The following is a 14,413-nucleotide window of genomic DNA, read 5'->3' as shown; positions in this document are numbered from 1 at the left end:
GTGTTACAATGCTACAGGATACGGAATATCGAGTATGCAGATGTAACTTAAACAAGGTCCAAATGATCGGTGTGGAACGATGAATCACACTTGATTATTTAAATAATTTAATGTAATGGTGGAGGATGTTGTGAAATTTAGTGTTTGTTTTTGATGAAGAAGGAAATCATGTAACTTTTTGTAAATTATCTCTCACTTCACTGGAATTCCATTGGTAACATGTTTTCATGATGTCATTTGGTGGCCATCTTGGATTTAAAAATATCCGCCATCTCAGAAGAACAACCAACTTATTCCTTGGAAATCAACACGAAATAAGTGAGTTTTACTTTTTATTCACAACAAGTGTTCAATAATAAACCTTTTAAAATCTTCCTAAAGACATCATTGTTACTTTGTGTGAACAAAAAAAATTCCAATCAGAGGTTTAAACTTGTGTCACGTGGGTTGGACATGGTTCATATCATGAACTGTTTTCAACAATTAAATTACTTCACTCATACATCACAGACGAAAATAATGGGATATGGACTTTTTAGAATATTCACCATCGATCGAATTAAAAAAGAAAGAGCTCAAAGAAAAGAAAGATCTCACTGTCACACAGTAAATAGAAAGATTGATGATAATATTGTTGTGGGCCGGGGGTTTGGTGAGACCACCAGGGGGTGAAGCTATCTCGGTTTCCCACCAGACTCACCCGACTTGCAGGCCATCACACACGGATAAGTCTGTGATGTGGTGGGTCACTAACGGACCGTGAACGCCAATAACTCAACTACGTGACCTCGGGTCCTCTTTATAGTTTATCCAGTTACAAAGAAAAATAACCACGTGATCTAATTACAGGGGGACTCGCCCTCGGTACGCCTTCTCCAAATCAGATCACCTTACCGGATCAGATGCAGCCGAGCGACACTGCCAATGACATACCGGCTCAAAGGAACGGATCGTTAGGAATAAAGTCCAGGCGAGGTTCGGATACGGACCATGCTGGATCAATGAAAGAAAAGAAAAAAACGAGCTGGGAACATTTCCACTAATAATTTATTAACAGGCAGGCGAGGAAAAATATGTGGCACGATTAGTAGTTTTTATTGTTGTGTGGAAGGAGGGACAGGAAGAAAAGTGTGGTGTGCCAATAATACAAGAAACTTACAAAAGCAGACACATAGCAATTATCCCGATATAATTCTTGTGCACTCTTCACTTGAGCGAGGACAGGCACATGACACACACGCACACACACACACACACACACACACACACACACACACACACACACACACACACACACACACACACACACACACACACACACGCGCGCGTGCACACACACACACACACACACACACACACACACACACGCACGCACGCACACACACACACACACACGCACGCACGCACACACACACACACACACGCACGCACGCACACACACACACACACACATCCAGATGAAGAAGGGTTAATGAGAAGAAAGAGGAGAGGAGATGGGGCTAACGGTCTCTCAATATCTTGCACAATTGACCGATTGCACCACCAGTATGTTTTGGGGGGATGCTCCGCTTGGTGATACCTCCCTGACAGCTAGCACGTCGTCTCTTGCTTCGTAGCACTTTGAGCAGCTCAACATCGATCCAGAGAATAGGGCAAGACCGTCAGGCATGAAAGAAGAGCTTTTGGTGGAGTCAGAAGCCAGTGGGTGGAGGAAGGCAGAGTCCGGAGCAGTGGGTGGAGAAAGGCAAACAGGATCATGTGGGTGAGTGGAGTCAGGGACGATGCGGGGAAGAAGACGGATTCAGCAGGTGAGTTGGTGATGAAATTGGAATAAGCAGATGAGGAACGCTGAGCAGGAAAGACGATGACCGACAGCCCCACGAACCATACTTTTCTCGACGTTGTAGTGCGGGCGAGGGTGACGATCCGAAACGACGTGTCGTCACCTGAATCAGGGGCTCTGGTTGGGCCGTGGACAGCACACAGTCCGGCCGTGATGGCCTGAACCAAACTCCCGGGCCGTCCACGGCGACCCGTGGTCAGCGCCGGTCAATGTGCTGCCTGTCTGTAAGCCATGCGGCCCAAGGAGTACAGCGCGCCTCTGCCTGGCTGCAGCCTCACCGGGTGGACAGGCGAGTGGATGTTCGCCATCCGTGCAAGACACCTGGGGTCGCGGTGGTCATCGAAGACCGATGGTAAGATGCTATGGTAAACACATTCACAGACCCGAACAAGGTGTGCCATTTGTCCCCTGCTATGTGTGCGACTATAAATTATCCCGGGGATGCGCGTGTGACCGCCGCCATTGAGCATGCGGTCATTTATAAAATGCAGTGTTGTGTGCAGTGCCGGCCCTGATCTGTGTCATGAAATGAAGGAAAAGGTTGGATATAATTATTAGATGCAGACTTGGATTGAAAAGAGGACAAAGATATAATTATTAGATGGAGATTTGGATTGAAAAGAGGACAAAGATATAATTATTTAGTGGAGATTTGGATTGAAAAGAGGATAGAAATAATTATTTAATGGAGATTTGGATTGAAAAGAGGACAAAGATATAATTACTAGACGCAGAAATGGGTTGAAAAGAGTGAGCTACATGGTTGAAAAGTAAGTTGTTATCATTTGGTGTGTTGTTTTTCCATGGCTGGCTTCCGTGAGGACACCTTGCTTGGATTAGCCTCAGGAATAGCGAAACAGAATAAGAATGAGTTCAGAGATTTAATCGGACCGAACCATGAGATTCACACAACGCACTGTCCCGTTTGACCCATTAGACAAGAAGGAAGGGACTATCTGACGTATATTACTGAAATAACTGTCTTGGGACCACTGTATGTTGGATGCCATTATGTTGGACGGATGCGGATCCTGGATCCGCAACAATATCACATATCCCTGAAAATAATTTGGTTTCAGGTGGTTCTGACTTCAAGAAAATGGAGAATCAGTTTAAAACTATTTTCGAATTAAAAAAAAACAGTTCTATATTGCTGGACAGTGTTAAATTAATGTTTCATGAAACGTTGACATGCTTGTAATGACTTCTGATTGAGTAAACATAGTAAGACTTTGGTCATAAAGCACATCAAATAGAAAAGAATAGTCAATCCATTTTGCAAGATAAAATTTCACCGAGCGTTAATGGGACAAAGCAGTGCGCGAGGGAATATGGGATGGTGTGCCATCGACAACGTAGTTCTAGTTTAATATTTTGTTTGCCGACAACTGTGTTTTCATGAATTACAAGACAGACTGAGCTGAAACTTTCACAGGTTTTTTTTTGAAACACAGGTTATTTAATACACAAGTATAATTGAAAACAGCTCACCAAAGTGACAGCTCACCAAAGGTGTCCCCTCCCTTTAAAATGAGTATTGTTCCACAAGATCTCACTATGACAGCCATTTTGAAGTTCAAGGTAATTACAAATCTTTACTGCAAGTAAATCTACATTTGTTTTTTGAACCTCGATCAGTACAAATGTTGGTATTTACACCAAATTTAACTTTGATTTTATACAGGATCAGTGAACTTCTTCATGGCAGCCATTTTGAAATCCAAGATGGTCACCATCACCAACTTACACAAAATTAAAATTGTGGGTTTTTTAAACTCTTTGGCGTAACAAGTGTGGGTGTTCCCACCAAAATGGACTTCATACGACATCCACAGTCTGAGCTATCGTGTCCCCTTGGATGAAGGTATAAATATTGATGAAAAGTCATTTGTGTTCTTTACCAGTGAATGCAGCGCTTTCTCCTGAACCTCGTCTTGTTGAACCAACGAGATGGATTAAACATAATCACACCGACAAACAAAAGGGAGGCAATCACGACGAACACGACATCACGACCCAGGGACATCCCTCCATCCTCAACAGCATCGTTCTGGAAAAGCTGTGGAAATAGACAAGGCCAGGGGTAGGAAACATGTTTATTTCATTTATAATTAAACTAAACAATGTTTTTACAATTACTTTACAAAATCAAAAGTTCGTGACAAAATAGCATGTTCTTGATAATTTTAGAGAACAAACACAATGGTTCATGGAATGTTCGAGAGTTTACCTTTTGTACCACGCTTGTTAAGGACAGGTTTGTAAGAGCGTTTGGGAAGTAATTTGTAATTTGTTCAGAATGCTGGCGATAGCTCGCCGACCATTTTCAAAAAACACCGTGGAATCTTTACCATCCAATATAAATGAGTGTTGGTGGATGAATCCTTCATGTTTAATGTTCCTCCAATGGTTGTAACACACATTACACGTGAAACACCAGGGTGGCAGTTTATGGAGGGATCGAGATTTGAACCCAGGCTCAGAGGTGAATGTGTAAACTGTGAAACTCCACCAGCCCTGAGATGGATCTTCCTGGGGATCAATTTCCACTGCACACGGAGTGCAATGTGTGGTACCAGATACACTCAAGGTATACCGTGAAGATTCCTCCATCGACACGAACATGAAGGAGATTTTACCTTGAAGGGACAAATTCCAAGTTTACTTGGAGCGGAAAGTTCACCTGCAGTTTCCAACCAAAGATAAACTCTCTTTATGTTCCTCATCACATCGTCACGGTAAAGATGGATCACAACAATTTAAAGGACAAACAAGGAAGAGTAAATATGGGATTTCAACTGTGCACCAACACTCACTGACCTACTCCTTGTTCAAGGCGACTCCTGGAATATTTGATTTCCATAAAAAAGTGTCGTAAGACAAGACAGCCGACTTAAGAGGAATGAAAAATGGTGAAGCAGTGGGACCTGATGAGATACCATTGTAGGATGGACCTGCCTTGGTGAATATGGGGTTCAGGTGTTCAATAAACCATTGAACTGGGTTATGATGAGAGAGGACATTCCAAGGACATGGAGGGGAAACATTCTGGGATCATTATTTAATATTCTACTCTCCAGATGTAGATGTTTTAGATGAACCTTGAAGTTGGGAATATGGAATGTTTCTTTATGGTTTCTGGTCATTTAAGGTTTCCTGAATGAGAAACTGTATGATGACCCTCTGTCATCATTTAACATTGATTTTATACACACATTTTAAAAACACCGGGTTTGAGTACTAAACGTCTCCTATTCAGGGGGTGTGTTGGGTGTGTTGGGTGTTTTGGGTGTGTTGGGTGTTTTGGGTGTTTTGGGTGTATGATCCAATCCTACAGCAGGCATGATGGTTCGGTGTCATCAAGCTCTATCTCAGAGGTCCAACTTGTTGAAGCTCCACACCTCCTCACCCACACCCCACACCTCCTCACCCACACCCCCTACCTCTCCCCCAACCTCTCCCCCCACACTCCCACCATCGAAAATCCGAAGTCCGGGCTGGGCCTGATATCCCAAACTATAATAAAAAAAACTCCCCCCGTGCTGTGTACCTTCCCCGAGTTCAGTACGTTATTTCTCACAATCCCTACTTACCTGCTGTGGTCGGGACGCTCCACTTCCGAGGACGGTGATCACGAACACCGCGATGAGAAACCACGACATGTCTGGTGTTCACTAATCCACGGACTGACGATTTAACGATACAGCTCTGTTATGTGTTGAGATCTCCCTGTTGTTGGAATTCTCATTGTAACCACGAACAACCACTGTGACGTCACAGTGTGGTCACGCCCCTTTCTCTCGTTTCTGTTCATATTTTCACCTCGATATAATTATTTACGTATTTTTTGTTCTGATTAAGCTCTTCCGGTGAAAACCACGTGACCCAAGGTTGATTAACATCTCGTGTTTTGTGTTTCAATCATTTTTACACCAATGAGAAAAGGATTTAAAAACGTTCAGTTTGATAAGTTGGGATATTGATAATACTGACATTGTACAACGGACGTGTGTTTACTCCATTGATGTTTTTAATGTTAAATCTTGTTATCAAGGAGTTCACTCAGTGAGAAATGGTGCACGTCCTGATTCATCTTCGTCTCTTTATTATTCCTGTGAACATTTATTTTTGTGTGTGTGTGTGTGTGTGTGTGAACGTGCGTACGTAATAAATAGATAGCCTTGAATGGATTCCCATCCCATAATCCCGTTTTCTCAACACATCCTCCACCGAAAGTGGACGAAGGTGAAGTTTTCACCCCTATCCATCTGTTGTTGGTTCCTTGGGAAATCGAGGATTCGTGAGTTTCGTGGAGTTCGGTGGTGGAGTACTCAGGGCCGCCGAGAGCCACAATGGGCCCGGGGGGGGGGGGGGGGGATACCAAGTGAAGACCCCCTTCGTCCAGCCCCTGCGCCACAAAGAAACTAAATTTCCCTGATTTCCCAATTGTTTTGTCTACCTTCCCCGAGTACACTACATCATCATTTCTGACAATCCCTACTTACCTTCTGCGGTGGACGGGACGCTCCACTTCCGAGGACGGTGAACACGAACACCGCGATGACAAACCACGACATGTCTGGTGTACGGCTGTCCACGAACTGACGATTTAACGACACACCTCTGTCTTAAGATTTTCCTGTTGTTGGAATTGTTATTGTAACCATGAACAACCACTGTGATGTCACAATAGACTGTGGCCACGCCCGCTTTTCATCATTTCTATTGAAATCTCATGTAATATTTAGATATTTTTTTACATACAATTGTTCAAATTAATCTCTTCCAGTGAAAACCACGTGACCCAACGTTGATGAATAACACGGATCTTTTGTCTTTCAAATATTTTACATCATTGAGAACAGGATTTTAAAACGTTAATTTTGATAAGTTGGGACACTGATTATTGACGCTGCACAACAGATGTGTGTTTATTTCATTTACTCGTGCACCCACTCCCTTGAGAAGTGGCAGTGAGGATCCTATGACGAGTCCTGGTGTAGAATATAGATCACAGTAGATCTCGGTTCCAGTCCGTGATTCTGTGGTGGAGACGATCAGCATGGAATGCCTAAAGGATGTCGGGATTCCTCCAAATTTCTCTCATTTCCCTGTTAAACAGCAGCACCGACTGTTGAAAAAGGTAATCAATCCGTGTTTGTGTTTTATATAAATATTTATTTTTATTTCTGCTCTGTGTTTTCCACGAAACGCCACGATAAGCTATTTATACACGTCAACACGGCATTTGTCCAAGGAAGAACCCCTTCGGGAGGATGTATTATTCGTATTAATATGTCTTTGCAATAACATTAATATTATCCTTTTGTTATTCAGATTGTTGTGAGAAACGGCATTGGAAAAACGTCACAATTAGCTATTTTCCCACGGATATACACCTTAAAACGGACCTCGCCCCCAAGGTGGAGGGGATCAAATAAAATCGCCACAAGCTCCATCGTTTGACCCTCAGTCCTCCAGTCAAGTTTGATTGAGATTGGATAAATATATAACAACCGAATGTATCGCGGTCAAAAAACACACAGAGACAGAGAGAGAGACACCAAATTGTGTAATTCAGTGTGATGATGTAATTAATGATAAACCTTGTGATAAAGGAGTTTGGACAGTGAATAATGGTTCACCTTGCTCTTCGTTTATATCTCTCTGGTATTGGTGTGAACATTCAATCTTTGTGTGAATATCCGTGGAAAAATGGACGTATAAACAAATAAGTAGGCCTCACCTTCAATAGATTCCCATCAGGTCAGGTCAGGTATGGGAGCATGTGCCAGAACAGCACGTCGCTGCGTCCACTTTCCGCCGGTACTCCAGGGGCCTCCGTCTGGCCATCCCCAGGCAGATGCCAGGCCCATCCCCATCTCCTTGAGATGATGGTCAACCTGTTGCAACCATGAGGCACATGGTCGACCCACTGGCCTCCTCCACTCATGAGACTCCCTCGCTGAGAGAATCTGGTGAGCAGGATCAGCGTCAGGAAAACGAGCCACATGTCCATACAGCCGCAACTGATGCTCACGGACTATGCAGGCAACAAATCTCATCCGAGTCTCTCTCAGCAACCGCTCGTTGGACACAAAATCCGACCAGCGATAGCCAAGGATTCTCCGAAGAGACCTGGTACCAAAGGAATTAAGTCTCCGTCTCAGATCCTTGGTCAGAGTCCAAGTCTCGCACCCATAGAGCAAGACTGGAAGTACCAAGGACCTGAAGACTCGGACTTTCGTCCTCCCGCACAGGTACCGGCAGCGCCACACCCCATGATCCAGTGAATCCATGACTCCCCAGGCCCGTCCCAGACGTCTATTGACCTCTGACTCGCAGCCAGCAGAGACATGAATATCACTGCCAAGGTAAGTGAATCTCTCCACGACCTCAACATCCTCACCACAAACAGACACAGACAGGACAGCAGCATCCAAGATGTCACCGAAAGCCTGGATCTTAGTTTTGACCCAAGAAACCCGTAATCCCAACGGCTCCGACTCCTCATTCAGCACCTCGAGGGCCCCCAAGAGGATCTCTAAAGTCTCCGCAAAGATGACTGCATCATCTGCAAAGTCAAGGTCCGAGATCTTGACATTCCCAAATGACGCACCGCAACTTGATCTCTCCGACATCCTCCCTAGAATCCAGTCCATACAAGTGCTGAAAAGTGTGGGGGCAAGTACACATCCCTGACGAACTCCAGTAACAACTGGAAATAAGTCAGAGATGGTACCACCACACTTCACAGCACTCTCAGTACCAGAGTAGAGTTCAGACATCAGATCGATCAGTTTTGGTGGCACCGCACGAAGACCAAGAATCCTCCAGAGGACATCCCGATTCACTGAATCGAACGCTTTACAGAGATCAACATAGGCTGCAAGCAGCCCCTGCCGAAACTCTCGTCTGCGTTCGGTGAGGACACGAAGTGCAAGGATACGGTCAATCGTTGACCTCTTTGGTGTAAAGCCTGACTGCTCTGGACGCTGGTGCTCAAGCAGATGGTGGCGAACCCTCTCGAGCATTATCCGAGCAAAGACCTTGCCCGGCACTGACAGCAGCGTCACCCCTCGGTACTTGTTGCAGTCTTGGCGATCACCCTTCCCTTTCCAGAGAGGGACAACAAGGCCCCTCTTCCAGTCAGTTGGGATGATGCCTGTGTTCCAGGCAGAGCACAAAACTGCATGCAACGACACGAGTGCAGCATTTCCACCAGCCTTGAGAAGTTCGGCATGGATGCCACAGATCCCTGGAGCTTTGCCCCGTTTCAACTGATTCACCGCAGCCCATGTTTCCACAAGCGTAGGTGGACCACAGTTGATTTGAGGGTTAGCAACAGGGATTGTAACACCCTTGACGTCCAACTCGACAGTTGGGGGATCAGCCTGGTACAACTGCTCAAAGTAACCGGCCCAGCGGGCCTTCACTTCAGACTCCTCTGTCAAGAGCCTACCACTCGCTGCTCGAACTGTAGTGCTCCGAGGGATGGGCTTGGATGAACGTAATGTGCGAATTCCCCTGTAAGCGGGACGAGAATCACCTGTCCACAGGTGATGCTCTACCCCCTCACAGATTCCTCGCACATAGGCCTCCTTGTCCACCCTCAGTGCACGAACAGTTTTACGCCTCAGCTCCCTGAACAGCTCAGCTCTGCCATTCAGCCTGGCCCTGCGACTCTGGTCAATGGTATCCAGTGTCCCTTGAGAGACAAAATTCTTCTTTGCCCTGCGGTGAGCTCCAAGGCATCCACCGGCAACATCAAGGACGGTGGTCTTGAAGGCGCTCCACAACTCTTCAGGACCCCCCAAAGCACCCAGACCCCCCAAGTGTCCACTCAGCCTGTTCGCAAACTCCTCAGCTACTCTCTCATCCCTGAGCTTGGCAACATCCAGCCTCGGCTGGGATGATACCATTCTCCAGGATTTAAGGTGCAGCTTTGGAGTTGCTACAACAAGCCTGTGGTCAGTATTGAGGAACTGAGCACTCCGGTAGACCCTGCAGTTCTGGATCATCCTCCAACGACCGTCAATGAGGACATGGTCAATCTCCTTTGCCACACCGCCAGCGTTGGAATACCAAGTCCAGCGATGAGCTTGTGGGCGCTGAAACCATGAACCAGCCACCCTAAGTCCATGACTTCTTGCAAAGTCAAGGAACTTAGTGCTATTCTGGTTCATAGTTCCTGACCCATGGGGACCAACACACACCTCATAACCATCCCTATCAGTTCCAGTCGATGCATTGAAATCTCCCAAGACTAGAAGTGTATCTCGTCTGGGGCACTGATCAACCACAGACTCGAGTGTGGCGTAGAATGCCTCCTTCACGGTGAGATCACTCGCCTCAGTCGGAGCATAAACAGAGACCAGGGAAATGACACCTAAGGAGTGACGAATCCTTAATCTCGTAATACGCTCGTTGACCGGTGTCACCTCAATTATCATTGGGGTCAGCTTATTGGACACAGCTACAGCAACTCCTTGGGTATGGTAACCATCAGAGCGACCAGACCAATAGTAGGTGTAACCACCCACCATTATCTCGCCGCAATCCGGTCTCCGAACCTCAGAGAGAGCTGCAATCCCGATGTCCAAACGCTTGAGCTCAGATGATAACAAAGACAGGTGATCATCCTCTCTTAGGGATAGGACATTCCAGGCACCCACCCGAAGGGACCGCCTCAGGTTAACCCAAGGAGACCGCCGTCTGGTGGACGACACCTCAGCACCACTCCGACACACTCTCCCGCAATCTGACCCAGGGATGTTACCCCGTGGTTTCCCTCCTATCAAAGATTGGGGGTCCCGAAGGCTTTGCCCCAATCCCGTCATCCGGTGAGCTGCCCTGCGAAGGGAAGCTGCACAGGAGGTACTCCCACGGAGTGGGTTTTCAGATTTTTTTGCGTTTTTGCGTTTTGCGGAATGAAGGGTTTTACGGTGGCCGGAGTGCAAATCCTGCCACCAACCTCCTAATAAGAAGTGACCCAACTGCAGGAGGACGTCCGCAGACACAGTTGGGCACTAGATATGGATGGCCGTTGGCTCACAAGGAGCTCCTCCGCCCTTTGATCCCGTTTTCCCATGCACCATCCCGTTTTCTCAATACATTCTCCACCGAAGGTGAACGAAGGTGATGTTTTCACTCTTATCTATCTGTTTGTTTGTTACTTGTCAAATTGAAGATTCGTAAGTGTCAGGGAGTTCGGTGGTCGAGCAATGTCCTCCATCAGTAACGATGGAATGGGGGGAAAATGGCGGCCCCACCAAAGGCGCACCAAATGATCCGTTTGAAACTCGTCTGGAGCGATGTAATACGTCATGAATGGCCGAAACGTTTATTCTCGAACATTTTCATTCATAAATAACTGGCACTACACTCAATGGAGCGCACACCTCCACCAGGTAAAGCAGGTTACATTTTGTTTCTCACCGATGGGCTGGATCTGGATCCGGATGTGAAGCAAAGTGTAATCACCTTGTTCTTGTCACCGACACAACTCGTCCACAACTTTTTAACATTGTGAGTTCACAGAAAGTGAAGGTATTGTGAGACTCATGATGTACGAGTGCAGCTGTGAAGAAAGACCTGGTGATGACAAGGCAGATCACTGACGAGGTCTATTCCTGCAAGCTGATTGATAGTACATACATTGCGTCTCTGTCCAGTTGCAAACATCCATGTGGACACACCATACAATATGAGAGAGGTGGAAGTCATGTGCATGGATGAACCCGTTTGTGATCTTGTGATTGGTATAAAACCAGGAGCATGAGAGGTCAAGGATCCAGACGCAAACTGGATTCCACAGCTGGCACAAGCAGGAGTGACCAGGGCACAGACCACGTGCAACAAGGATGACACCAAACCATTGATAGTGCCACAATCTGACATCCCTTAGGTAACTGTGCAAGAGGTTGAGCAAGCTCAGAAAGAAGATGTCTCCCTTCAAAGGTTGTGGAAGGAGGTGCAGGATAACAGAGATCATCAGGCATGGGGCAAGAGCAAGTACAGGCTCAAAGTCCAGAAAGATTTTTACACTGTATCCACGCAACTGACAGGACCGAGGAAAGTGAAGCAAATCATCGTTCCCTCCAAATATCAGGAGGCCGTGATGAAAGTTTTCGCATCATGGGTGATGAAGATTGTGGTCAAGTTTCATCCAAATTGTGTGTTTATGTAGTTTTGGAGAAGAAAGGAAATACCTTATTTGGTTGGGGGGTCAAACCGGGACAAACATTGACCACCCTTACACCCTCATTTTTAGCTCACTTGGAACATAGTTCCGGAGAGCTTATGGGATGGCATGTAGTCCGTCAGTCTGTCCATCCACAAACACTTTGCAGCTTCTTCTCGAAAACAACACACACAATTTCAATGAACATTCACCACAACCTTCATCACGGAGGAAGTACCAAAGTTTGTTCACGGCATGAACAAAAACAAAAAAAAAATCAAATCGGCGTCTGACAGAGTTTATGAGGGGGGGGGGGTTGGCTCGCAACATATGCATTTCCTTCCTTCCCCAGAACTTTAATTTCCTTTCACAGACAATTTCGATGAAACTCAAACACAACCTTTATCACCCATGATGTCACAAAGTTTGTTCAGGACATTGAAAAAAAACACATGGGTATTTACTTTCTTCTCCGTGATGTATTTTGTGAGTGGTGGCCTGGTGTTGGCTTAGTGGTTAGGGTGGTTGCTTGGGACCCTCGGGGTCCTGAGTTCGAGCCCCGCTTTCCACTGAATTAACGTCAGGGGGGTTGACTCAGCCTGTCATCCTTCCGAGGTCGGTGAATTGAGCATCAGTATTCTGGTAATTATCGCTGCGTGTTGAAGGCGACTGAAGGGTTGGCGTCAGGAAGGGCATCCAGCCGTAAAAAAAAAAACTGCCACAAGAAAGGGGACCATGATTGGAGCCCGCAAAAAGCTGACCCCTGCTCAGTGAAAAAGGCTTTAAAACGGTGTGATGATCCTGTATTTTGTGGGTCATCCATATCAGTTAGTGATTCCCTGGTTATCTTATCCAGCCGCGAACAGGTGAGCGCCCAGGGGGTATTTGCCCGATGTTTAATAAATATAATCGTGTTTAACGCCTAACTCCTCCTTTACCATTGTGATGTGGCGAGAGAGATTTAACAAGACATAATATGTATATGTTTCATATGGAGTTCCACATTTCATATTATGTTACGAGCAAGTACCATCCATCACTTCGCTGACAGGAATACGAAGCGGGGTGGCGGGTGATGGGAGAGAGAGAGGGAGACAGTTGGGAGAGAGCAAATAAGACCAATGCTTACCTTTCTGTGATATTTAACCCCCCGGGGATCTTTGACAGGTCGAGGGTTAAACATGACCTTCACCGCCGCGCCTCAACACAGAGTGCCATTTCCTGTGTGTTTTGTATTTTACGGCGATGGCCCCGCTTCACACAGGGGCAACAAAGGTTTCATTGGCTTGAACTGGAGATGCAGATATGGGAGGGTAGAATGCAGTCATTGTTGCTGTGTTTGCTTCTTGATGTCACGGAGTTCCTGCCGCTCTGGTATTTTGTTAATCTTTGTGCACTTCTATCTTCCTGTCCTTCTGCCTTTCAAGAAAATTGCACAACATTATCAGTGGGTGAGGCAACACCAGAGGGACTGCAGGGCCAACACAGACTGTTGATGTGAGATGTGAACGTTATTTTTTATATGTATCTACGTGGAAGTGACGAGTGGATAATGAAAGATCACACAGAAATGTTAACATTAATAACAGACTCTAGAGGTTATCGTATGTGCAGAAATGAAACAAAGCCATGGACACTGGCATCTCCAGGTGTTTATAAGCGATTTGAATTTATGAATAATGAAGATGAGGCATTCGATGATAAGATTGAGGAAAGTGAAAAAATATTTGTCACCACTTTATCTTTAAGAAATTGTTGTGGCCTATTCCAAGTCAAGGCACTGTTGAGCAGGCCAAAAAAATGCAAAAATAAATAAATTAATTAATACCCCCCAAAAAAACATGAACAGCGAGGGACAGCAAAGTGATGAAGGATGAGCCTTTTTTTAAGGTTAATTAAATAATGCCGTTAATTATCTTCAATAGGTGTGTTTGAATGAAGCCAAACAACCGGTTCTCATTCATGCACTCCCTTGGAGTTCCCTCAACATCCTTGTAAAGTTTCAGGCTGTGAGGTTTCATGGTCTTGGAGTTATTGAGGACACACACACACACACACACACACACACACACACACACACACACACACACACACACACACACACACACAATTATCGATAGACAGACAAACAAGGAAATGACAAATTGAAAAACATGGACGTAAAAAGGGTGTAAGTGATTAAATTAGGTGTATGGAAGGTTTCAGTACCTGTCGTTCTGGAGACTCACGTTTCTTTAAAAAAAAACATCTTGGATCGACCATCTGTAAGAGTCTAATGTTTCATCCTACCTTGCTGGAGCGCTTAGTCGATGGAGTGATGATGGATCCACTGCCAAACATGACACCTTCTCCAGCGGCCATGACTACAACTTCTTCGTTTACACACA

The sequence above is a fragment of the Eptatretus burgeri genome, chromosome 8 (genome assembly GCF_056783735.1).
Source record: "Eptatretus burgeri isolate ZD-2024b chromosome 8, Ebu_testis_v1, whole genome shotgun sequence".
Taxonomy (NCBI): Eukaryota; Metazoa; Chordata; class Myxini; order Myxiniformes; family Myxinidae; genus Eptatretus; species Eptatretus burgeri.
Note: the sequence above shows the minus strand (reverse complement) of the source record.